The sequence below is a fragment of the Neomonachus schauinslandi genome, chromosome X (assembly GCF_002201575.2).
Source record: "Neomonachus schauinslandi chromosome X, ASM220157v2, whole genome shotgun sequence".
Classification (NCBI taxonomy): domain Eukaryota; kingdom Metazoa; phylum Chordata; class Mammalia; order Carnivora; family Phocidae; genus Neomonachus; species Neomonachus schauinslandi.
Window position 1 is genome coordinate 81,951,482 of NC_058419.1, and position 25,999 is coordinate 81,977,480.

General features: G+C 47.7%; 1 protein-coding gene across 5 annotated transcripts in view; it reads right to left on the reverse strand.

Moving 5' to 3' along the window:
- Positions 1-25,999, reverse strand: part of FAM156B (family with sequence similarity 156 member B) — a 42,175-nt gene that overhangs the window by 10,472 nt on the left and 5,704 nt on the right. The window contains exons 2-5 of one of the 5 annotated variants that reach the window (XR_002480795.1): positions 23,307-23,481; positions 10,353-10,400; positions 9,657-9,836; positions 7,500-8,295 (exon numbers count right to left, since the gene is read on the reverse strand). The gene's annotated coding sequence lies outside the window, so the exon portion shown is untranslated. Of the gene's footprint in view, positions 1-7,499; positions 8,296-9,656; positions 9,837-10,352; positions 10,401-10,550; positions 10,575-18,824; positions 18,890-23,306; positions 23,482-25,999 lie in introns of those variants that run through there. The other 4 variants (XR_002480805.1, XR_002480799.1, XR_002480801.1 and 1 more) reach the window with 4 other exon arrangements.

Genomic DNA, 25,999 nt, shown 5'->3' on the forward strand with positions numbered 1-25,999 from the left:
CGGACTGAGCCACCCAGGCGCCTGAGGAAGGATGGCTGGAAGGATCGCTGGCCTAAGCAGCTGGGTAGAAGGTTGCTTCTCACTGAGTTAGGCAACACCGGAGCAGATGCAGATGTATGGGGAGTGGGGGTGGGCGTGGTCAGTTTGGGACGCGTCCTGTATTCTCTGCCTCAACCACCTAGTACCTCAGCGACTCGAGGGAGCTGACCCAGCCTCTCTGTGCCTGAGATGCCTCACCTGGAATGAAGGATACTAAAAAGTAGGAAAAATACCTAATTTCTGTTTCATTTAGTCTAGGATAACGCTCTCCCTTTGCACAGCACAGTGCTGTTTGACAGTCAGGCACTCCCTAGGTAAAATGGGAGTCTCTCTACTTATCCACATAGTGGTTGGCTTTACTTAACTGCCTTTTGTGTTTTCAACATGCAGCACGCATTGGCAGTGCCAAAAGAAAAAATATGAATTCAAAGCAATGTGTTTAACACATGTGTACCATAGGTCAGCCCATCAGCCTGTCTCTCAGAGACACAGCCCCCCTTCAGGCCCTCCAGTCTTCCTCCTGTAGCCTCACTCCCTCATCCCTCGGGGATGGTGGTGAGCCTTTGGGACCTACTTTCTCCAACACGTCTCTTCCCTGGAAAGTCATCTCCAGCGTCTCACAGAGTGGCTAGCACTTGTTGAGTGCAATGTGTCTGCGCGCCTGTCAGTTGTCTCAGGAGGTGTGTAGCTTCGGGGAGGACAGAGCCAGATGTGTGGATCTGGAAACCAACACTGTGTTCCTGCACAGCCGACAGGTGATGAAGCCACCCATACCAAGATCTGAAATCAGGGCCCCACCACTTATTCCCTGTGTGCCTTTGGGCGGGTGACTTCACCTCTCTGTGGTCAGTTTCCCCACTTGTAAGATGAGGACGATGACCTTATTCTGGGATAATGACTCACTTTTGCTTCCTTCATTTAGATCAGGAGAGCATTGGTGGTTCAGTGGTAGAATTCTCGCCTGCCATTTAGATCAGGAGAATAGTACCTTTTAAAAACCATAAAGTGCTCTTCAAGTATCAATTACTTCCACGGCTAAAAAGAGAATCTCTGCTTGTCTGGATATCCGCTTGGACAGGCACAGAAGAGGCCAAGCACATTTATACCCTGCAGACAACGCTGAACTTCACCTGAGCCCTGAAAAAAGCCACAGGAAAGCAATCTCTACAGGCTTTCCCGCTCCAGAAATGGCTTACCCCAAAGGACCACTCATCCCCTTATAACTTTGGGAAGGCTTGCTGTTCACTTTGTCATACCTGCCATCAGCCTCTCGGGGGACTCTTGGGTTTACCTGTGACAAGGCCAAACACAGACCTTCCTCCTTTGGCTGAAGGGCCAGACACAGTCCCTCCAGCTCCCTGCTGTCTCAGGAACAGCAACTGAGGTTCAAAGTCAGTCCTCCTGAAACTAGCTAGACACAGAGAGAAACATTTCGTGTCCGGCTGACTGAGACTAATCCTGAATGCAGAAACACCCCTACCTTAAATCTCCCCACTATAACGTGTCTACACATCCCTATGAACAAAAGGCAAAACCACCCTGTCGAGAGACACTCTGATCCTCAGATCCCGGTGCTCTCCGGATTGCAAGAGCTTGAATAGACAAGCTCTCTACTAGTTTTGCTTTTGCCTTTCCTAGCGTGTATGTAGAGCCTATGCAAAAACTCCTAGTAAGAAAACAAAAATTATTAACAGGTACTTCTCACGCGTGCGCTCTGCGACGGACGTAACCAGGCTGTCAGGAGAAGCCCCTCCCTTCCCACCCCACCCGGCTCAGCACCAGGTGCACCGTCTGTGACGTCACCCGCAGCGCCCGGAAACTCTCACTGCGGCCTCAGGAAGCATTCGTCCCGTGCGCTCTGCTGCGCCGCCGTGGGGGGCGGGCTCAACCTTCCCAACTCGCCGGGTGCCTACGTCGCGCGTCCCATGCACCCACGCCGAAGCTCACGGACGTTCCCGTCTGCCTCCCGGCCCCGTCCAGCCCGAGGAAGGCTAAAAAGCACCCGGCTTGGGCACATGCTCCCATCCCTAGGACGTCACGGCTGTCACGGAGCCCCGCCTCTCTAGGAAGCCGGGAGGTCTTCTCCTCTCGGTGGTCTTAACCCTTCTATTTTTGGAGGCGCGCTTCACCGCGCTGCGCTGAGGAACCGAGGGGGTGCGCCGGCGGCGGGATGACGCGAACCTGATCCCGGGAAAGAACGAGCGAAAGCGAGGGTCTGAGAGTGAGAGGAGAATCTCCCTAAACAGGCCGTGTGCGCATTAGTGGCGCAGGACCAGCATTCTCCCTGGGCCACGCGCGACCGGTGCTGTCTGAAAGAACAGCTCTTTCTCTCACAAGCCCTATCTCAGCAGTATCAGGATTGCGATTTTGAGAACCTGCGTATGGCGTATTTCTCTTTCTCTAAAAGGGCTGCCATTCTTAGCGGACACGAGATTGAGACTTCTAGTGGGCACTGCTAGACCCCGGGGCATCACTGGGCTCCAGTCAGTGATCCACGGGGTCAGAAAGAGTCTGTTTCCTAGGCAGTGCCTCCTGTATTTCCTGAGAATTCTGTCTAGGAGGTGAGAGAGAGAGGGAGAGAGAGAGAGGTCATAATGTGACATAGGAAAAGATACGCTTTTAACAGGCTGTGATTCCTACATTGGTTACAGTTATTTAGACCGTTGTAATCAGATTACCAGCCGCAGTGTATGAGGTTTGGAGAAAGAAGGCATCTTTGGTTATCCAGTCTGCTGGAATACAGCCGATCCTGACAGTAGACATAGGGCTAGTGTGATCAGAAATTTGGTTTTGTAATTAATCACAGGATTCCATTTACATTTCCAATACAATTTCCTTATGTTGACTACTACTGGGTGTACTGGGTGGTGTGTGTGTGTGTGTGGGGGGGGGTTGCTTTGCTTGTTTTGTCAAAAACGTAAAATTGAATGGCCTTTCCTGTCTGAGCCTCTCAAGGTACCAGCAACAGAGAGAGAGAGGATTTTAAAAAAAGATTCCATATTTTAAGGAGATTTGCAACAGCTCCCTATCAAAAGGGCAGGGGCTCTTACCTGGATAGAACCTCTTGGGATTCAGTAAAATGTTCTGTGAATAGTTTTTTTTAGGGAAGCACTGGGTCTGGTGTTTTAGTTGGATATTGACTACATTTCAAACTGTACTTGAGATTTGCGTGAAATAGGTAAGTTACAGCTCTGGATTGGGAGAACCCAACCCTAGGGAAGGGTCTGAGGGAAGCACACCACAGAGTCAGTGGTCGAGGAGCCAGGGAGCTGGAATGCATGAGTCCCGGTGGGCAACTCAGATCAAGCTTTGTCTTTCTGGACAGTTGTCAGACTGAAACATTGGGTAGAGGTCACAAACACCTCATGTCTGAACTCGGTATGTGACAAAGTCTCTCAATGGCGATATGAACAGCCATGTGGCTCAGAAGTTTCAATGCCTGCAACACAGCACCACAAACAGAGGAGGCCTCACCCTGGGACCCGGATCGCCCCCAGCTCAGAAGCATCACACCCTGGACACAGACTTGTATCCCAATAACACACTGAGGGAAGCCAACCACACAGACTCACTGGCCTAGACAAGGAAGCCTGGGTGTTGGGAGCTGGAGTGGATGAGCTCCAGACCCAGGAAAGGGCAGCTAGGAGACCTCAATGCACTGGACATACAAGATTAAACAACGCACAGAACTCAAACTCCTGGGATCTCAAGAAATGAGGAGAGAGACACGAAACAGCTCAGAGACAATAAATTCTAAACTACAGACCCACATGCACTTTAGGAACCTGACAACCTGCAACACAGAGACGTAACAGCTCACAGACCTCACACCCTGCACGTAGATGCCACACAATCACAGAGCTCACAACCCTGCATGCAGACACACAAACAGCACAGAGCACCTGTACGGTGAACACAGAGCTTGCTCGGACACCTCCTGTCCTGTGACCAATAACCTTTGTGATCTCACAACCTACAGTATGGGCCCCCAGGAGCTCAAACATGTCAACCTCGACAGAGTCGCTCAGGACAGCCCAAACCCTAATTCCCGAAATACATCATGGCAACAGCCCCAGTCACCTTACATTGTGCACACTGCACCCCAAACAGGTCAGATACCTCACACACTGGGAGAGAGCCCTAAATAGACCAGAGAACTCTCCCTTGGGACACACAACACTCCACAGCTCAGTGATCTCACACGCCGGACACACCCTCACACAGCTCAGACCCCTCAAAACTTGGACAGACCCCAAACCAGCTCAGAGAAATGACATCTTGCTTCTGACCACAAAAAGTCACCCCACACAGGACACATGCCAATGAGAGCCACAGTGAGGTCTCACCCAGCCCCATGAGTGAGACACAGAGACTGAAAGACAGAATTACAGAGAGCCTTTCTGGAACACAGCTGTCTCCAGGGCATTAGCCCCTATCGCAGTGTGCCCGTCCAGGCACCTGAGGAACGTCCTTTTCCAGGCGAAGGATGACCCCCAGGTGTTGCCGTCATTGCCTGTTTTCCGGACAAAGACACAGCTGCACTAGGCCCAGGCCACACCCAGGAGGGCAGCCGGCCCTCCGCCAGGCTGGACACACGGTAGAGCCCTCCGCCCATCAAAATGGGGATATCTTCTAGGTTGGAAGTGTTCATAACATCCTCAGGAGACTCACACTGTCCTTAAGGCCCCAGAGCCCTCCTGCTGAGGAGTGGAAGCTGTGGAAGGTGGAGCAGCACATCCCATGCTGCTCAGGGTGGATCCAGGGCCCCCCCGGCCCAGCCTTGTGGAAGGCCTGGCCCACATCCCACTCACCCTGAACACAGCGCTTCCTTCAGCCTTCTCAGCTCCTAAACCTTGGAGGCACTGCAGCCACCTGGTTTTCCCAGGGTCCATCTGAGCCCCGAACCAGAAGGACACCTTCAGCCAGCAGATCCTTTGCAAGCCAGTGAACGTGAGCGGGGGAAGGAGATGGGGAAGGGGTTCGCATTGCCCTGCCAGGTAGATATGCCACAGACCACGTGCCTGACCACCGAGGCGCACCCCTGTTCCACCCACCGCTCCACCTTATCCTCTCCCCAAAGAGGAAGCCTGTCCCCTCCTCTCAATGCCTAATTCTGCTTTAAAGGAAAGGTGGCATGAGGGCCTCCAGTTCCTGCCATGCTTTGTGCAAACAGGGAGGCACGCGCATTTCCCCTCTCTTCTCACACCATGAGGCCAACACCAGAGCAGGGCTATTTGCTCAAGGGCAGTATCTACTCTAAGGTGTGGAATTTGGGGACAGAGGCTGATGTGGGCCCGATTGGTGCACCTTGTCCTCCTCAGGGGACACACACACTGGCCCACCTCTGAGGCCATGGTGGATTTTCACGAAGCCAGGAACCCAGGAACCCAGTCTTGCATCTGCAGCCTTTCAGACTCAGGTGTGAATACAGTCAGGGCTTAATGCCTGACTGGGGAGAAGTTCACTGACTTGAGAACCCACCTATGTCCTACTTACCTACCCTCAGCCAAACATCTCCCCTGTCTAATGCTTAAAATCCCATCATTTAAGCATTCACCTCTTTGGGTTGAGTAGGTCACCGTCGGGTTCCCTGGAGAAACCTGGCCTGGAGTAGGTCACGAGCTCTCTGAAAGCTCTCTGCCCATCCAAGACCTCCATGTAGTCTGGTGGGCACATAACGGGACACTGGAGTAAGATTTAGTGATTGGTTATTGGGCGCTGATGTCCGTATTGTGGGATCCAGTACCCACTGTTAAAAAACGTAACAGGAAAATAGACTAGAGGACAGAATAAAAGCCAGTGATCCCACTGAGCTGGCTAGTATCTTCAGCCTCTTCTGCAGATTAGCAGCCTGAGGTTCCAGAGAAGGATTGCAACCCCCCCACACACACACACATCTACCTCCACTCTTCAAAGCCCCACCTCTGCACCCACAATCTGAGGACACCCCCACTTCCAGCCAACGGGAGCTCTCGCCCCTGGAAGATCCTGGTAGGCAATCCCATCTAGACCAGTCAGATCCAGTGGTGTCCTTCATCTCTGCCCTGCTCACCTATCAGGGAACCATCCACGAGCTCCACTGCCATCTTCCCTAGTCCCCATTTGATTAGAATCTGTAGAGCTGACGGGGTGGGGTCAGAAGTGGGATGATGGAGGGGCGCCTGGGTGGCTCAGTCGTTAAGCGTCTGCCTTCGGCTCAGGTCATGGTCCCGGGGTCCTGGGATCGGGCCCCGCATCGGGCTCCCTGCTCAGCAGGAAGCCTGCTTCTCCCTCTCCCGCTCTCCCTGCTTGTGTTCCCTCTCTCGTTGTCTCGCTCTCTGTCAAAAACTAAAATCTTTAAAAAAAAAAAAAAGTGGGATGATGTTGACCTCAGGGGAAGTGGAGGTCCTTGCATGGTGGTGAGCTCCCCGCACCATGCACACAATGGTTTGTTTGGGAACACAAGCCTCCCTCACTCCCGGTTGTACCTCCCAGAGCGGACTGCTGCTTCTGGGCCTCTCAGTGGTACATCCTAGCACGGGAAGGTACCTCCCACTGCTCCTCTACCAACCTTTCACCCTCTCCTGTCACTGCACACTCTGGTAATTTGCCCAGACAGGGTCATAACACCCTCCAGCTCCCCTCCTGCCCGGGAATACACTTAAATGGGTAGTGGATTTTTCCATCTCGGTCTCGCTACTCTTAAAATCCCTTCAGGGATCATTCCAGCTGCAGACTCCAAGATCGTGTAGACAGCCTGGGATAAAGAGCTCAGCCTCTTGTCAACAGCCCCTACTTCATGAATGGGGTGCTGAGGAGGCCAGCAAAGGGGCATTTGTTACCCCAGCCACACCGAGGGAAGCATGAATTGGTAAAACAACTTTGCAGGGCTCTGTGGCGGCATCTATCAAAATCTGATTCTAACCTGTCCCCACCCTCAGTATGATTTCAGCTTCATGAAAAGAGGAGCACATGTGGGTCTTCTGTGATGTCTCCCCAGCATTTAGAACAGTATCAGGTACACAAGTAGGTACTCCAGAGATGTTTCTGTAGTAGCCAAAGGAACCTTGGATCCAGCAATTTCCACTGCTGCCAACTTGTCTTAAAGAAATATTTACACAGGCTGAGGGGCACCTGGGTGGCTCAGTCGGTTAAGCGTCTGCCTTCGGCTCAGGTCATGATCCTGGGGTCCTGGGATCGAGCCCTGCATCGGGCTCCCTGCTCACTGGGGAGCCTGCTTCTCCCTCTCCCTCTGCCACTCCCCATGCTTGTGCTCTCTCTGTGTCAAATGGATAAATAAAATCTTAACAAAAAACGAGAAATATTTGCACAGGCTTTGTGTACAATGACAAGACAAATTTCTGGGGGAAAGAAACTCTAAATGGCCATTAGCAGTCAACAACCTTTGGAAGGGGAAATGAGAGATGAAGTGTTCATATCATACCATGGACCACCCACTGGCCTTGAAACAGAATGAGAGGAGCAAATCTGTACTGGCCAGGAGTTTTATTTTATTTTTATATATATTTTTGAACGGGGAGTAGCATGTAATAACTAGCCCTAAGTCAACCAGTGTCTGTATGTGTATATGTATGTGACATGCAGTTTGTAAATACGGGTAACAGGGACAAGAGGGAAACACCTAATCCGGCTACGGTGGTCACCTCTGATGACCAAACTGATGAAGGCAAGATCTGGACAGCTTACTATGTCTTCGGGTGTAGCCAACTGTATTTCTAAAAATGGCCAAAAACCGATCCAAAGGTCCATGCTATCCTTTAATTTTTTTTTCAATTTATTGAGCTGTAAGTCGTGTACCATCAAATTCACCCTTTTTAGCCGTATATGCACAAGGTTGTGCAAACCGTCACCAAGATCTAATTCCAGAACAAACCCTGTACCATTAGCAGTCCCTCCCCAATCCCCTGTCCCAGGAACCCTGGATATTCACTCGTCAGCTTCATGTCTCCACAGATTTGTCCATTCTGGATATTTCAACTAAACAGGATCATACATTATGTGGCCTTTGAGTCTGGCTTCTTTCACTTAGCATAATATGTTCAGGACTCATCCATGTTGTAGCAAGTATCACGACTCCATTCTTTTTTGGCTGAATATTATTCCACTGTATGTATAGGTCACCGCATGTGATATATTCATGACACGGTTGGCATTTGGGTTGTTTGCACTCTTCAACTGTTGTGATTAATGTTGCTAGGAACATTCGTATGCAAATTTTTGTGAGAGCTTATGTCCTCACTTGTCTTCGATAGATACCTAGGAGTGGGATAACTGGGTCACACAGCAATTCTGTTTAACTTTTTGAGGAGCTGCCAAACTGTTTTCCACAGCAGATGTTCCATTTTGCATCCCCACCAGCAATGTATGAGGACTTCAATTTTTGCACATCCTCCCCAACCCTTCTTACTTCATTTTTGAAACTCTATCCATACTAGTGGGTGGGAAGTTGTAATTCATTGTGCTTTCAAGTTTTGTTTCCCTAACGACTAATATTTTTGAACATCTTTTCATGTCCTTATTGGATATTTGTATATCTTTTTTTTTTTTAAAGGTTTTATTTATTTGAGACAGAGAGAATGAGAGACAGAGAGCATGAGAGGGAGGAGGGTCAGAGGGAGAAGCAGACTCCCCGCCGAGCAGGGAGCCCGATGCGGGACTCGATCCCGGGACTCCAGGATCATGACCTGAGCCGAAGGCAGTCGCTTAACCAACTGAGCCACCCAGGCGCCCGGATATTTGTATATCTTTTTTATTGAAATGTCTATTCAAATGCTTAGCCCATTTTTAATTGGGTTGTCTTTTTACTGTTAATTTGTAAGAAATCTTTTTACATTCTGAATACAGGACCCTTATTAATACACATATATTTTCTTCCATTCTTTGTTTTTGTTTTTTTCACATTGTTTTTTTTTTAAGATTTTATTTATTTGTGAGAGAGAGAATGAGAGACAGAGAGCATGAGAGGGAGGAAGGTCAGAGGGAGAAGCAGACTCCCCGCTGAGCAGGGAGCCTGATGTGGGACTCGATCCCGGGACTCCAGGATCATGACCTGAGCCGAAGGCAGTCGCTTAACCAACTGAGCCACCCAGGCGCCCCGTTTTTTTCACATTCTTATGGTGTCCTTTAAAGCAAAAATTTTTTCTAATTTTGAGGAAGTCATTTTTATCCATTTGGCATTTATTATCTGTGCTTTGGTGTCATAGCTAAGAATCCATCACCTAACCCAATGTCACAAAGATTTACTCCTATGCTCTCTTATAGAAGTTTTATAGTTGTAGCAGTGGAAATTGGCAGCAGTGGAAATTGCTGGATCCAAGGTTCCTTTGGCTACTACAGAAACATCTCTGGAGTACCTACTTGTGTACCTGATACTGTTCTAAATGCTGGGGAGACATCACAGAAGACCCACATGTGCTCCTCTTTTCATGAAGCTGAAATCATACTGAGGGTGGGGACAGGGTAGAGTCAGATTTTGAGTTTTGGTCCCTTTTGGCTGAATTTCTATCTATGCTAGGAAGTTTGGATTCAAATTCATTCTTTAAATGTGAGTATCTAGTTGTCCCAGCACCATTTGGGACATGTAATTGTCTTGGCACTGCTGCCCACAATGAACTCACCGTGGTTGTATGGGTTATTTCTGGGCTCTCAGTTCTATTCCGTTGATCTCTATGTCCATCCTTACATCAGTACTACATCGTATTGATTACTGGAGGTTTGAAATAATGGTTGAAATCAGAATGCATGAGTCTTCCACCTTTGGTTGTCTTCTGTGAGATCGTTTAAGCTGTTCTGGGGCCCTGAAATTTCCACATGAATTTCAGGATCAGTCTCTCAATTTCTAAAACACTGCAGTTAGAATATCAATAGGGATTATAGTGAATGCTTGGATCAATTTGGGGAATGTTGCTAACTTAACATCAGGTGTCCCAATCCATGAACACAGGAGGTCTTTCCATTTATTTAAGTATGCTTTAATCTCTTTCAACTGTGTTTTGTAATTTTCGGTGCATAACTCTCACACCTGTTTGGTTAAATTAATTCCTAAATCTGTCATTCTTTTGACTCTACTGTAACTGAAATTGCTTTCTTTTCTTACTTATTTGGATTGTTCACTGCTAATGTATAGAAATAGAATTGATTTTTGTGTATCAATCTAGTTTATGCTAGGGTTAAACTAACTATAGCAACAACAGAACTGAAGTCCAACTTGACTAACGAAAAGATCGACTCAAACACCGACACCCTCTGATGAAAAAGCAAACAAGAGGGACACATTACATACAAGGGAACAAACAGGATGGCAGGCTACTTACTCCTCAGAATCCATGCGACCCAGAATTTTCGGATTCATGCAAATGCTTCTGAAAAATGAAGGTGAAACAAAAACTTCAAAACAAACAAAAAAGCTGAGGAAATGCACAGCCAGCAGATCTGCCCTACGAAACATGTTAAAGGAAGTACTTCGGGAAGAGGCAAATGATATCCAAAGAAAATCAGGGATCTTGGGGCACCTGGGTGGCTCAGTCGATTAGGCGTCTGCCTTCGGCTCGGGTCATGGTCCCGGGGTCCTGGGATCGGGCTCCGCGTCGGGCTCCCTGCTCGGTGGGGAAGCCTGCTTCTCCCTCTCCCTCTGCCTGCCGCTCCCCCTGCTTGTGCTCTCTCCCTCTCTCTCTGTCAAATCAATAAATAAAATCTTAAAAAAAAAAAAAAAAAGAAAAATCAGGATCTATACAAAAAATTGAATAGTGCTGGGCATGGTAAAGTTGTGGCTGAATAGGAATTTTGTCTCTTATATTTAATCTCCTTAAAAGAGAAGTATCTAAAGTAATAATAGTAACAATGTATTATGGGGTTTAAGACACTGGTAGAAATAAAATGCAAGGCCACCACAGCACCAAGGATGGGAGAAAAGAAGTGGGGGTACAGTCGTATGATTCTTACAGTGTACATGAAGTGGTAGAATATTATTTGAATGCATGCTGTGACAAGCACCAATATTATACTGTAAACCCTAGAGCAACCACTTGAAAAGAACCTTTAAGGTGTATAACTAGTAAGCCAACAGTGGAGATAAACTGCAGTAACAGCAAATGTTCAACTGATCCAAAATTATGGAGGGAATAGGAACATCTGAATAAAAAATACATATGATAGAAATATACAGCCAGCCAGATGGTACCTGTACATGTAAAGTGTTAACACGCTAAATGTACATTGCCTACGCATCAATTAAAAGACCCAATTTGACACTTTAGATAAAAATAGCAAGACCCAACTATATAGTGTCAAAAGAATCCCACTTTAAGTATAAATACCTATATAAGTTAAAAGTAAGTGACTGGAAAATGGTAATGCTATGGTCTGAGGGTGTCTCCTCCCAAACTCTCATGGTAAATATAACCCTCAAAGATGACAGTATTAGGAGGCTGGCCTTTGGGAGGGGTAGGTCCTCGGGCAGAGCCCTCATGAACGGGACAAGGGCCCTTATAAAAGAGGCTCCAGAGAGATCCAGGTCACACGACCACAAATCCGTGACCCAGAACAGGGCCTTCACTAGAGTCCAACCAAGTTGGCCCTTGATCTTGGTTCTCCAACCTCCATAACCGTGAGAAATAAGTTTGTGCATAAGCCACCTCGTCTGCGGTATTTTGTTCCTGCATCCCGACCACACTAAGACACACCCAGCAAACGTGAATCAAATGAGTAGCTGGAGGGGCTAAATTAATATTGCACAAATACACTGCAGAACGAGGATTATCACAAGGGAAAAGACAGATTTACATAATAAAAGAGAGGTCTAGCCATCGAGAAGATATAAAAATCACGAACGCGCATGCAGTTTTTAAAGCACAGGAGCTGAAAAGTAATAAAACTAAGAAGAAAAACAGACAAAGCAGTCATAGCGAGAGCCTTCAGCATTCTGCTGCCCACAACTGACAGTACAAGTGGACAATACAATCAGACCCCTATGGAACACCGGAGCATCACTATCCACAGACATGACCTAACTGATACTTACAGAAGGACAGCGGAATACACATTCTTCTGAGGTGCACATACAGAGTTCACCAAGATAGACCATATGCTGTGCCATAGAGCAAATCTCAACTTCTAAAGGACTGGAATCATATAAACTAGGTTCTCTGACCACAAAGAATTAAAATAGAAATGGGTTGCGGCGAGGTATCTGGAAAACCACAAAATATTTTGAAATTAAATGACATTTCTAAATAACGCGGGGATCAAAGAAGAAACCGCAAGAAGTTGAAAAGGAAAACACAGTATATCAAAATTTGTGAGGTGAATCTAAAACAATGCACTGAGGGAAATTTCTACCATTAAATACTTGTATTAGAGAAGAAGAACTGTCTCAAATCAATTATCTAAGCTGTCACCTTAAGAAATTAAAAAAGCAAAATCAATTTAAACCTAAGGCAAGTGGAAAAAGTATAAGGGAGGTCTGAACAGAAATCACCTTAGTAGAAATCATAAAATCGATACAAAGGAATCAATGAAACTAAGAATGGGTTCTTTGACAAGATCAGTAAATCTAATAGGTTTAGCCAGAGTGATAAAAATGAACGAGGGGGGCGCCTGGGTGGCTCAGTTGGTTAAGCGACTGCCTTCAGCTCAGGTCATGATCCTGGAGTCCCGGGATCGAGTCCCGCATCGGGCTCCCTGCTCGGCAGGGAGTCTGCTTCTCCCTCTGGCCCTCCTCCCTCTCATGCTGTCTCTCATTCTCTCTCTCTCAAATAAATAAAATCTTAAAAAAAAAAAAAAAAAATGAACGAGGGCAGGGGTGCCTGGGTGGCTTGGCCTGATTAAGAGTCTGCCTTTGGCTCAGGTCATGATCCCAGGGTCCGGATCGAGCCCTGTGTCGGGTTCCCTGCTCAGTGGGGAGCCTGCTTCTCTGTCTCCCTCTGCCACTCCCCCTGCTTGTGGCTCTGTCAAAGAAACAGATAAAATCGTTAAAAAAATGAATGAGGGCAGAGTGACACAGATGACTAATATCAGTTTTGCCAGAGGGGACATCAATAAAGATCCTTTAGAGATGAACTGGATAAGAAAATATTATTAAAAATATTATCCAAACAAAGATGGAATGGGAAAACTCCTTGAAAGACACTAGCTAGCAAACCTCAGTCAAGAAGTCGTTAACACGGGGACGCCTGGGTGGCTCAGATGGTTGAGTGTCTGCCTTTGGCTCAGGCCATGATCTCAGGGTTCTGAGACTGAGCTCCACGTCGGGCTCCCAGCTCAGCGGGGAGTCTGCTTCTCCCTCTCCCTCTGCCTCTCTCCCTGCTTGTGCTCTCTCTCAAATTAATAAATAAAATCTTAAAAAAAAAAAAAAAGACATAGTTAACACGAACGGCCCTATACCTGTCAAAGAGAATGAATTCAATAAATCAAACACAAAAAAAACATTCTCTCACAAAAAACTCAAGGCTTAAGTGGCTTCATTGTTTAAATTCTATCAGGGGCGCCTGGGTGGCTCAGTCAGTTAGGCGGCTGCCTTCGGCTCGGGTCGTGATCCCAGAGTCCTGGGATCGAGTCCCACATGGGCTCCCTGCTCAGCGGGGAGCCTGCTTCTCCCTCTCCCTCTGCCTGCCCCTCTGCCTACTTGTGTTCTCTCTCTCTGTCAAATAAACAAAATCTATATAAAAAAAAAAAAATTCTGTTAAACACAGATGAAGAAATAATGCCAGTTTTGTACAAAATCTTCCAGGTAACTGAAGATGATGTTACACGTCCTAAAGCATGTTATAGAGCCAGCAACATCCTGACATCAAAGCAAGAAAAGACGTTTTTTATAAATTACAGACTGTGAAAAAACATAAAGGGAAATATCACTATAGAGTTCAGAGCCTAGAAGGGAGAGCCATACTGCTCAACATCAATTACAGGAAGGGCTGTCCATTACAGACCCAACAGAAGACGAATCAACATGAAAGAACCTCAATTCCAGGCCCCAACACAGCATCGCCTACGAGATAGCAATTAACCCTGCAACGCAGCCAATGAGAAGCTGTCATCATTCTGAACTCTTGCTTTTTCTCCAATGGACTTTTGTTCAAAACAACCCCTTCCGACTTCCTCCTTCTCCATAAAATAACATTCCTCTCCTTTGTTTGTTGGACTTGCCTAGGATTTTGCCTTAGGTTGCTTGTTCCAATTTCTAATTCTCCACTATTCCTGAATAGACGCATTTTTTTTTTTTTTTGCTGGTAAAATAACTGGCTGTTTTACTTTGAAGGCTAACAAGAGCAATGTAACTCATGAGCACAGATGCAGTAATCCAAAATAAACTAGCTGTCTGAAACCAACGATATATACAAAAGATAAAATACCATAGTGAAATGGCATTTGCTCTACGGCTTCAAGACGGGTTGAGTGTTTGACAATCAATCACTCTAACCGACCATAATAACAGACTAAAAATATATGAGCATCTCGACAGATGCATAAAAAGCATTTGATAAAATGTACCTGAGAAAAACTCCTAGCAAATCAGGAATAGAGAGGGGTTTCCATCTTAGTCTCTTAGGGTGGATGTAACAAAGCTACCATAGACTGGATGAGTTACAGAAACAAGAGAAATGTATTTCTTACACTTTCGGATGCCGGGAAGCCCAAGATCAAGGTGCCAGCAGATTCGGCATCAGGCGAGGCCCTGCGTCCTGCCACACAGACTGCTGACTTCTTCTCCTCACATGGCAGAGGGGCTGAGGGAGCTCTCAGGGGTCTCTTTTATAAGGGTGCTAATGCCGTTCGTGTGGGCTCCATGCTCATGACCTGATCATCTCCCAAAGGCCCCACCTCCAATTACCATCATACTGCAGAAAGGCTTCACCATGAATGTTGGGGAGACGGCAATATTCATTCGGTCTATGGCAACATCCTTAAACGGATAATTGGCACCTACAAAGAGATCGAAAGCTAATGTAATCGTGAATCGTCAAGGTCTGAATGCTTCCCCTCTAAGGCAGCGAACACGGCAAGTATGTGTACTTTTGCCACTTCTAGTCGATAGTTTACTGGCTGTTCTAGCCAATAAAAAAGTCAAGAAGAAAGAAAGAAGTAACACAGTCATTATTCACAGGCAAAACCTGACTCCATAAAAAGAATCCACAGAAAAGTTACTTGAATTAAGAGGCCAGTTTAGCAAAGTAACAAGATACAAAATCAGTATGCAAAAGTCAATTGTTTGTATATACCAGCCATAAACAATCAAAAACGGACATTGTAAAAAGCAACACTGCATAGTATACTACTAAAAAACAGGAAAGGGAAGTGTGCCACCATCGTCCCCACTCCCCAACTACAGAATTGTAGCTCAGAGGTTTTGAAGCAGAGAGCTCCTCTCAGAGGAATGAATTCCATTTGCAATGGAGTGTTTCGAAGGTTAGGCCTAGGTGCACATTCAAAACAGTGGAGGCTGTGGTAAAAGGCAACCCGGAGGAGACTGGTGGAATTCCTGGACATAGAGGATCAACTGTAGGCTGGCTGGATTACCTGACACAATCAGGGAGAAGAGACAGCTGGAAGGAGCCTGCCTAGGGTCAGAACAAAATCTCAGACACTAAGCTTGACAGCTGGCCCTTCAAAGGAGCAGGGATTTCACAGGTTCATATTATGAAGCAAGACAGCCAGGGCACTGTTGAAAACAGTAGAAGCAGCCCCCAGTTAGTGGACCTGGACAGCTGGGTTTGGTCAGGGAAAGAGACAGTCAAAGACAGCCCCGCCCAAACCAGTCATCCCAAGGTGACAGTGGGCATACCTGTGTCGGCTCTCCCTGAGGAGTCAAACCTGAAGCATAACACAGCTAGGATGGGGGGCGAGGCTAGGGGGAGAGTAAGGAGTGAAAACAGACTCTAAATAAACCAGCCAGACACTAAACAACTAAACAAGCTAGCAGCAATAACAAACCCAGGAAGGGGTGTGACGGTCCAGTACCCAGAATTGCTATAATATTTTAGATAGTGTAGCAACCGGACTATTTTATTTTATTTATTTTTTTTTTTTTAAAGATTTTATTTATTTATTTGAGAGAGAGAGAGAGCACAAGAGGGGGGAGCGGGAGAGGGAGAAGCAGACTCCCTGCCGAGCAGGGAGCCCGATGTGGGACTCGATCCCGGGACTCCAGGATCATGACCTGAGCCGAAGGCAGACGCTTAACGACTGAGCCACCCAGGCGCCCGCAACCAGACTATTTTAGATTGTCAGGTTTCCAGACAAGAAAAAACACTGAGGACACATGCAAAGAAACAGGAAAGTATGAATAAGCGAGCAACAGAAACTGCCTGTGGTTGCAACCAGATGTCAGATTTGACAAGGAATTCAAAGTTGCTTTTATAAATAGGTCCAGAGAACAAAAGGAAACCACAATCAAAGAAGTAAAGGAAGGTATGATGAAAATGTCCCATCAAATAGAGAATAACAATAAAGAGAGAACAATTATCAAAAAGAACCAAATAGAAGTTCTGGAGTTGAAAAGTGCAATAACTGAAGTCAAAAATTCACTCAAGGGGATCGGCAGTTGTTGAACTACCAGAGAAAGATTTAGCCATCTTGAAGACAGACATATAGAGATTACTGAATCTGAAGAAAGAGAGGAAAACAAATGAGGAAAATAAACTGAGCTGCACAGGAATGTAGGACACTCTTAGGAACGCCCAGAGAGAGCATGAGAATGCCACAACACAGACAGAAAGGAGCAGAAAAAATATTCAAAAGGAAACTGCCTGAAAGAAACTAAAGGAACTCCAGACAGGAGAAACGAGAAGAGATTCAGACATATCATAGGAAAAATGCTGAAAGCCAAAGGCAAGGAGAAATTCTTGAAAACAAGAGAAAATGACCCCTCACTTACGGGGGCAATCCAATCAGATTAACAGCAGACTTCTCAGCAGAAACAATGGAGGCCAGAAGGAAGTGGGATAATCATTCAAAATGCTCAACAACCAAGAATCTCATATCCAGTAAACTCTTTTTACAAATGAAAGCAACACTACTGAATTTGTTCCTTAGTTCTAATGGTTGTTTTGGTTTGGTCTGGTCTTTGTCAGAGTCTTCAGGGTTTTCGTCCGAACCCGGTGGGCATGATGGCTAAGTAAAATAAACCAGACACAGAAAGACAAACACTGCGTGATCTCACTTATACACGCAATCTAAAATAGACTCTTAGAAACAGAGCGTAGAACGATGGTTGCCAGGGGTCGGGGCAGGGGTAAGTGGGGACGTGATGGTCAAAGGTCCAAAGTTCTAATTATGCCAGAAAAATAGGTTCTGGAGATCTACTCTACAGCGCAGTGCCTTTAGCTGATGATACCGTGTTGTAGACTTAAAATCGCTAAGAGATGATCTTATGTTAAGTGTTCTTACCACTAATGATGGTAATATAGTAACAACCACACCCACAAGAACAAAGGGGGTGGGAGGAAACTGTGGGAGGTGACGGCTACATCTTCGTCCTTGATGGCAGTGATGGCAGACATCTGCATACACACTCATCAAGTTGTACACATGAAATACATGCAGCTCTACCTATCAATCATACCTCCATAAAATGCACCTCTTTGGCACCACTAATCACAGGTGCAATTTTTAAGTTTCTGTGTATGATGGTTAGATGAACTATTCTCTTGTGATTTGGCACAAACGCCACGAAAACAGGGAAGTGTCTTTATTCATTCTATCCCCCAGCACCCAACACAGTGTCTAGATAGTGGCTGGGGACTTGGTGAATCACAGTTAAATGAATGGAGTCTCTCTCCCTGTGTTTGTTACACACACACACACACACACACACACACACACACACACACACACGGTCACCATCATACCCATGCAGATCAGTGAGCAGTGCCTGGGCAGACACCCTGAGGGGATTAGGAGGTGGAGGAGCACCAGCAGTTTTGCTAGATGGTGGCTCTGAGCTTCTGTAAGGTGAAGCAGCATGACTGTCAGCGGGGCTAAGAAGCTTTCCGAGTCTAAGGTCAAGGCTGAGACCTTTGTGCCTGCACACACTCGGTGTCCCCTTGTTACCGCCGATGGTGGGTCCTCAGAACGCTCATCACCACATGCAGTGATTCCCTCCCAGACCTCGGGCCAGGGCGCCCTCTCCCCACAATAATGGAGCACGCTACTCTCTTAGCAGAAAAGCAAGGCCAGAACATCGGTTTTCTGCTGTTCGTCCCCTCTTGACGTGTTTTCTCACCTTTTATTCACTTCCATGGTTCTCCTTGGAGTCTCCCAACCCAACCTGCTAATTCCCAACCAGTGTCTACAACACCTGTGCATGCGGCTCACTGGCGATGTAGGCGTCTACTGGAGGAGAGCTGGATCTAACTACGGGGCGGTGTATTTTCTTTCTGCTTTCTCGTCTGAATCTGTAAGCTTCCAGACGTCAAGAAAAGTACTCCAGCTGGCCCACAGGAGGAGAATGCTTCAGGTGAGGCTGCCACTCTCATGCACCGCAGGGCGCAAAGCAGTGCTGCCTCATAAGAACCACACGCTGCCCCGCTGCACCGCAGGGGCCAAAAGAGAATGAAAGCCTAAGAAACCTCAGTGCAGATCCTCATGTCAACGGCACAACCGTCTCCTCTCAGGGACATGCAAGCTGCTGTCTGGTCTGGTTTGGTTTCGGCCTGCATCCTCTGGGGCGATTTCATAGCACTTGCAGACTTAGCTAACCTTCCATCCAAAGCTCTCTGCTTCCCCCGCTGCTCCTCTCTACTGTACCACATCGCTCCTCTCTGCGTTAAATGCCCGGACTGGGTGTTCACCTGGCAAGGGTATCAAAGCCGCAGTCTTCATAAAAACGACTGGAAACTCGTACCAGAGACACTGGCTGTGCAACAAGAATGAGGATACAGCAAATCAAACAGTGAACAAAATGTTATTTGCAAATTATCTAGCGTCTCACACTTAGGGTAAATGACTTAATGTGGTGTACTCTCTTCTAGGCTTCATGCTATGCATTTTTTAAATCATGAGATTGGAGTGGGGAGGTCATCTACACTCTTTCATCTGCTGTTTTATTTCCTCACATTATACCATAAACTACTGTCCATCATGATAATGACGATGAGGATACCGATGCTGACGTCCGCATGTACAGACCTTGATATGAACCAGACACCCACTTAGTGATGTGCCTAGAGTGACTTGTCACCCCACAGTGTCTCATGCACTGAAGAGACATCATGTTCAATCCATACCCAGATCCAGTGTAATCAGATTAAGCTGCTGCACACGTTCACCTGTCTTTTGAGCCAGAGGACACTGGACACGGAGGTGCACTGCAGTTTAGGGCCAAATCCCACGTCTCTTTATGCTTCTCTCTGACCTGGGTACCACCCTGACTCTGCCCTTGCTGGCTAGGTGGCTTTGGGTAAGTTACTTCCCCTCTTAACCTCCACGTGTCTCAGTTTCCTGGTCTGTAAACAGGGCATGTCAACCTTAAAAATACTTACCTCCCAGTGTTGCAGTGACTAGTCAATGACTTTAAAAAAAAGTCTATCTGTAGGGAAAGAGCTAAAAACAATGCCAGGGCTATAGTAAGCCTCCTGACGTGTGAGCTTCTATTCCTGTGTCTCTTTACTTCTGCTTTCTGCTTGCGCCCCTCATCCTTCCCTCCTGTTTGCCACGACTTCTCTCTTCCTGCCCCCAGTATACCTTCACCTCGCCCTCTCCCTTTCCCTCCCCACTGCCCCTTTCCTCAGACTCTCCAAAAACACTGTTTACCATCTCCTCATGCTGGAGCTCAGAACATATTAATACATCGGCCTTTTGTTCAATCAATAATGAGTATTAGTGGAAGAGAAAAATCCGCACGATAAAACTGGCCATGTGAAAACTCCATGAGAAATAAAGTCTTACCAATGACAATTTGACCTAGTAACAGTTTCATAGCGTTCCCAGATTCACCTGTGACCATCTGATGCAGGAGAAGTGGATTCAATAGAACTAACAGCAAGAAAAGAAGCCACGTGATGAGGTTCTTTGGCCTTTACATTTCACTCTTTGACATGATTATGCAAATTCACAGACTCGTGTTCTATCCTTATCCAGTGACCACTTACTTTTCCAACCACCGTACAAGACGTATGAACGGGTCATTTGGTCTAATTTCCTAGAGAAGTTTCCACTCGGACTTCATCATCACCCATACGGAGAGCTGAATACTCACTATGCTAAGAAACATACGCCGTCCCCTGTGCCCCCGCCCCCGACTCAGTTCTGGAGTCCCTGAGGAGCTGACGTGATCGCGCCAAGTCCCTCCAGTGAGTCAGAAGTAGTCTCGACACCATCTGTCCGCAACACGCTTCGGGGAGATGTGGGAAGGACAAGAGGAACAGCAGCTAGAACTGACAGCTCTCCACATGCCAGGTGCTGTCCTGACAACTTTCCTTGTCTTAACACAGAAGGTGCTCTAAACTGCCCCACTAACTAGTGTTTCCATGTTGCTACAGGAAACGAGGCTCACGGATGTTACGGAACGTGCTCAGTGTCGCCCAGCTGTAAGTGGTGGAGGCACAGGTCTGAAGGCGTTGTGGAAAACTCACCCTGCTGTGTATTTCTTCAATCAATGGTAAGCTCCAATGGCCACTGCAAAATATTTAGAGTAACGGCTAACACAGACCAGACTGGTTTTATAGCATGGAACCGTGCAGGAAACAGAAATGTGATTTCAACAGCAATCACATAGACAGAAGCTCGACAGGACTGGATTCAGGAGACTTTCTGGAAACAGTACTCTCAGAGCCTCCTTAGAACAGCAGACAGGACGTCAGTCTCCTAGCCAAAGGCGTTGGGTTTGTGCACCAGAGAAGGCACCAAACTGGTGTCGCTTTCGCACCCTCACAGTGGAGAGAGAAGCCTGGCGGCAGGAAAAACAGAGGACCATTCTCCTGCTCCAGTAGTTCCCAGACAAGCTGCCCACATGAGTCAGAACCCAGGAACTCTGAAAAAATGCACACGCTGGGGCGCCTGGGTGGCGCAGATGGTTAAGCGTCTGCCTTCGGCTCAAGTCATGATCCCAGGGTCCTGGGATCGGGTCCCACGTCGGGCTCCTGGCTCAGCGGGGAGTCTGCTTCTCCCTCTCCTTCTGTCTCTCCCCCTGCTCATGCTCTCTCTCTCCGTATCTCTGTCTCAAACGAATAAATAAAATCTTTAAAAAAAATGCACACACTCTGATCCACACCCAGTGAATCTCATTTAGTGTGGCTACGACGGTGCCCTAGAATCTGGGATTTTTAACTCTGCCTAGGAAACACTCAAGAACTTTATTAGGCCCCTTTGGGAGCAAGCCTGTGTCCAAGGTACTGACTTTCTGGACAGACACGCCCATGAGAAGACCAGCCTGAAAGCAGGCAAGAAGAAAGGACATAATGAACACGGCGCGAGAGGCAAAGCAAGGGCAGGGCAGTGCATTTTCTGAGAAGACATCATGACCCTGCTGGCCTTTCTTCCTGAAGGCTTCCGTCTGTCTATCTCAAAACCATTTTCTTTGGGGCGCCTGGGTGGCTCAGTCGTTGGGTGTCTGCCTTCAGCTCAGGTCATGATCCCAGGGTCCTGGGATCGAGCCCCGCATCGGGCTCCCTGCTCGGCGGGAGGCCTGCTTCTCCCTCTCCCACTCCCCCTGCTTGTGTTCCCTCTCTCGCTGTGTCTCTCTCTGTCAGATAAATAAATAAAATCTTAAAAACAAAACAAAACCACATTTTCTTCAAGGCCAGTGGATGGGGATGGTGGCAGGAGATGACATTTAGATCCCACGACGGCATGGGCTGTTCTCGAGGACCATGCATCCCATATGATGTGAGGTTATGCGATCTATTATCCCCACCTCCTCTCAGCCTTCGGTTCATTCTCGCACCCACACTCCATTCCACATCAGCCTGGAGCAACCAGAACTTGGGGCCAATGTCTTCCCTTCCCCTGCCAGAAACCTGTCCCTGACCTTAGAAGATCATCTCCCTCTTCTCCTTGCAGCTGTCCGTCTGTGATCTCATCTGCTGGCCCAAACAGGACAGTAGCTTCAAGCCCTAGCCCAGCCCCTCCTCTGCTGTCCGCACGTGGAAAGGCTTCTCATCAACGAGGAGAAGCCCAGGTCCAGGATAAGAGCCATGACTACCACAAAACCATCCTGGGCACTGACATCCCATGGCAGTGGTGACCCCCGAAACAAAGCTTTACCTCACACCCTAGCTGTCCCAGAAACATTTTCTCATCACAGTAAGCAGACAGAAGAGGAAGGTGCCCGGAATCCTTCCTGGGGGGTACTGTGCCCTACTCCACGCTGCCACACTATTTCCTCTGACCAAATGCAGGCAAGGACCACAACATTCCTATCCTTCTGTTGTGAATACGAGGCTTTGCGGGGAGGGTACCTGCATAATAATACTTAATATTTAAACCAAAATACTGGCGCATTTTGAAAAGTTCAGAGGGCAATTTTGGTTGTTGAAATGATGAAAGGGAGGTCCCGGCATTTAGGAAGGGAAAGTTGCAGGGATGCAAACCTTTTTTGCAGAGACTTCAATGCACTGGATTCTCCATGAATGTAACTTCCCTGTAAACGGAGGGAAACTGGCATGTTGTTTTACCTGGAAAGGTACCAATAACCCTTGACCGTTTTGGAAAACACATCAGCGAAAGCCATTCCCTTCTTGGCTTTGAGTCTGCGACCACATGCCAGTTATGGCTCAGTAGCTGTGGCTGTGCATGGAGGAGACAGGATGAGGGGAACCCAAGTGTACGGACCAGATGCAGCTTCTGCAGGATATGCTGGGAAAGGACGGGAAGAATTCAGTGGGAGATGTTCATCGTGTGATCTGCCAGGAGCGGCCAAACAAAACCAGCTTAACCACTGCCACTTTGCTTCCATGTCTGTCTCCCTCACCAGACTCCTACCTCCTTCTTGGAAGGTTGGACACACACCTAGTTCATCATGGTGTCCTCAGGCCGGAGGCCCTGACACTTAGCAGAAGGCCAGTCCACACCTGTGGAACTGAAGGAAACTAGGAATGGCTGGACCCCGCGTCATAATGACGCACCACACGACAGAACCATGTCCAGACTGAAGCCTGTCAGGCTGCGGAGGGCGGGACGTGAGTGCCACAGGCCTGTCTTAGGACCCCTGCAGCAGGGTCCCAGCAGCCTGCGGTACTCATCTCCCATTACATCCCTCAGGGGTCCCAGATTTGACCAGTTCAAACAATTCTCACCAACCATAAAAGTCTAATGTAGTAAAAGAGATAACTTACTGCTTAAGTGACTGTCTGAACCTTGTTTTTAGCTGGCCTGAGGCACAAATCCAGGCACAGCACACTCTGGTCGGGAAGCAGAAGCGGACCTGAAAGTCTTCCAGGCTGAGGCAGCGGCAGGCTAGGCAGAGCGCGCACACACGAAGTGTAATCGCAGAGGGCACACGTGACACTCCTGGAACAGAGTTTACAACTGTTAGGGAGCCCAGAGCTGGACACACACGAATCAGGCGATACAGTTCACCAGGGCCTCGCTGTGGCCTCCCACCACAGGACCTTCCCCTCCAGGACTCCCCATCTGAGCCCTTGCTTTCAGAGGGCTGCCTGGAGGCAGTCAGTTCCAAAAGTGTGGTCTGTCCACACACCAGTTCACCTCCTTCCGAGGGAGGAGGTCATGTGGAAGTGCTGCGCAGGCAAAGCCCCAGAGCTGGGGCCACGCCTGCTGTCCCACAGTCAGAGCTCTGGCAGGCGTGGCTGCAGGCTCAGCAGCCAGTTTGCATCAAAGTGCTCACAGCCACTGGGAAAGACTGCACTGCGAGTATTTCTTCAAAACAAAACAGACAGGGGGCGCCTGGGTGGCTCAGTGGGTGAAGCGTCTGCCTTTGGCTCAGGTCCTGTGTGATCCCAGGGTCCAGGGATGGAGCATCTCCCTCTCCCTCTGCTGCTCCCCCTGCTTGTGCTCTCTCTGTCAAATAAATAAATTTAATCTTAACAAAAAATGGACAGTTTCCAGGAACAGTTTGGACAAACAGAGGTCATTAATGTCTTTGCTTCCTCCCTCTGCCTCTCCCCAGGTGCCAGGTTTGCGTTTTCTCCACTGTTACAAAATCAGCGTGTACAATTCTGAAATCGAACTTTCACATTTCTTTACTTATCCCTTCCTCTCCTCTGAACCTTTTGTATGGAGGGGCTGTTCTCAAAAGGGACAAAAGCGTTTGCATAGAAAAACCTATTGCATAACGACAAAGACTCGTGATCATTAGGAACTGTCAGGATGACATCCTGAATTTTCAACATTTACAAAATGGGTTTACATCACCTCCTGCCCTTTTTGTCTCTCTCATTCATGCAGCGACCAGGCTAGAAAAGGTCGTTCCCTTGCTGGGCGCAGCTGCATTGAACAGCGGCCCTGCCTCACATCTTGAATCAATTTTCTCAATGCATCCGGACGCCAACAGCCACAATGTTCGAAGCCATTTTGAAATCCTCCCTTTTCCCCTCTCACTGAAAGTTTATGGAAACTGCTAGCAGTAAACGGACACTTGCCGGTGACCACACAGGGGCCAGGGGGCTTCCTGGTTGGAATGGGGGGAGGGCCAGCCACAGCGGCAGTAAGCAAGGTGAGGAAAAGGCTGGAGTGCTTTTCCCCCCACCCCGTCTTTGCCTCTGGTTTACGGAAAGCTTTTTCTGGCTCAGGGAACTGATTAAATCTGTTTCCTCCCACTTGGGAGGAGAGAGCGTGTTAAACTTTCAACATTTTTGGCTGACCCAAAGCTCACCTTTGGGAAGGTCTGTATCCTCTTGCCTGGCCCTGAGAAAATCAAGCCCCAAGTCATAAGGTGGCTACAACAGTTGAGCTGCTGCTTCATACCATGGGTATATCCACAGTCACTGGGCACAAACGGTTCATCCCCTCTACTGCGTCAGCCTTCCCTTACTCAGAGAAGTCTTTCAGCACGTTTTAGTGAGGCAGGGTCTTCTCGCTAGTGAGTCCCACGGCTACCACCGCTGTTTCCGACGTCCCAAGACCACCCTTGCTTTTGGTGAATCCCCAGGAGGGCCCAAAGGACTCAGGACACAGTCATCCTCAGGGCTAAGATTTATTACAGCAAAAGGATACAAAGCAAAATTACCCAGGGGAAAAGGGCCCCTGGGTAACATCTGGAGGAAACCAGTGCAAGCTTCCAAGAGTCCTTTCCCAGTAGAGTCATGCTATTTGTACCTCCAGCAACAAATCATGGTAAGTCACACGAAACGCTGTCTACCAGGGAAGCTCATGACTAACACCATGTCTGAGGTTTGTTTTGGGGGCTGGACACATAGGCACTCTCCGCCTAGCACGTACAGAGATTTCAGATTTCCAGAAGGAAAGCAGGTGTTTAGCATGAAACATATTGTTTGGACAGTTTAGGAAGAGTAAAGCAACCTGCTCGGGTAGGGAATGGTGGGAAGCCTTCCGAAATTCAAGTTCCCGGATGCAAGGTAAGGGCCAGCATGCTGATCTCTGCAAGGATAGCGGTTTCGGGCCTGCTATGTTAACTCTTCTCTGCACAACACCCAACAACAATGCTTCGAGATGCATCACCAAGTCAGACAGAAGGGAAGGATAAATGAACAAATCTACAAACGACAGCTGTAGAGCTCAACACTCTCTCAGTAATATGCAGAAGGAACAGGAGAAAATCAGCAATATGTGGATGAACTGAAAAACACCGTGAACTACCTGGATATAAGCGACAAGTACAGAACCCTTCCCATAGCAGCGGCAGAATATACATTCTTTTCAAGGGCATATGGGAGTTTTACCAAGGTACCCTGCATCCTGGGTCATAAAACAAATATTACAAGGGTTTTTTTTAAAGATTTTATTTATTTATTTGACAGAGAGAAACACAGCGGGAGAGGGAACACAAGCAGGGGGAGTGGGAGAGGGAGAAGCAGGCTTCCCGCTGAGCGAACAGCGCGATGCGGGG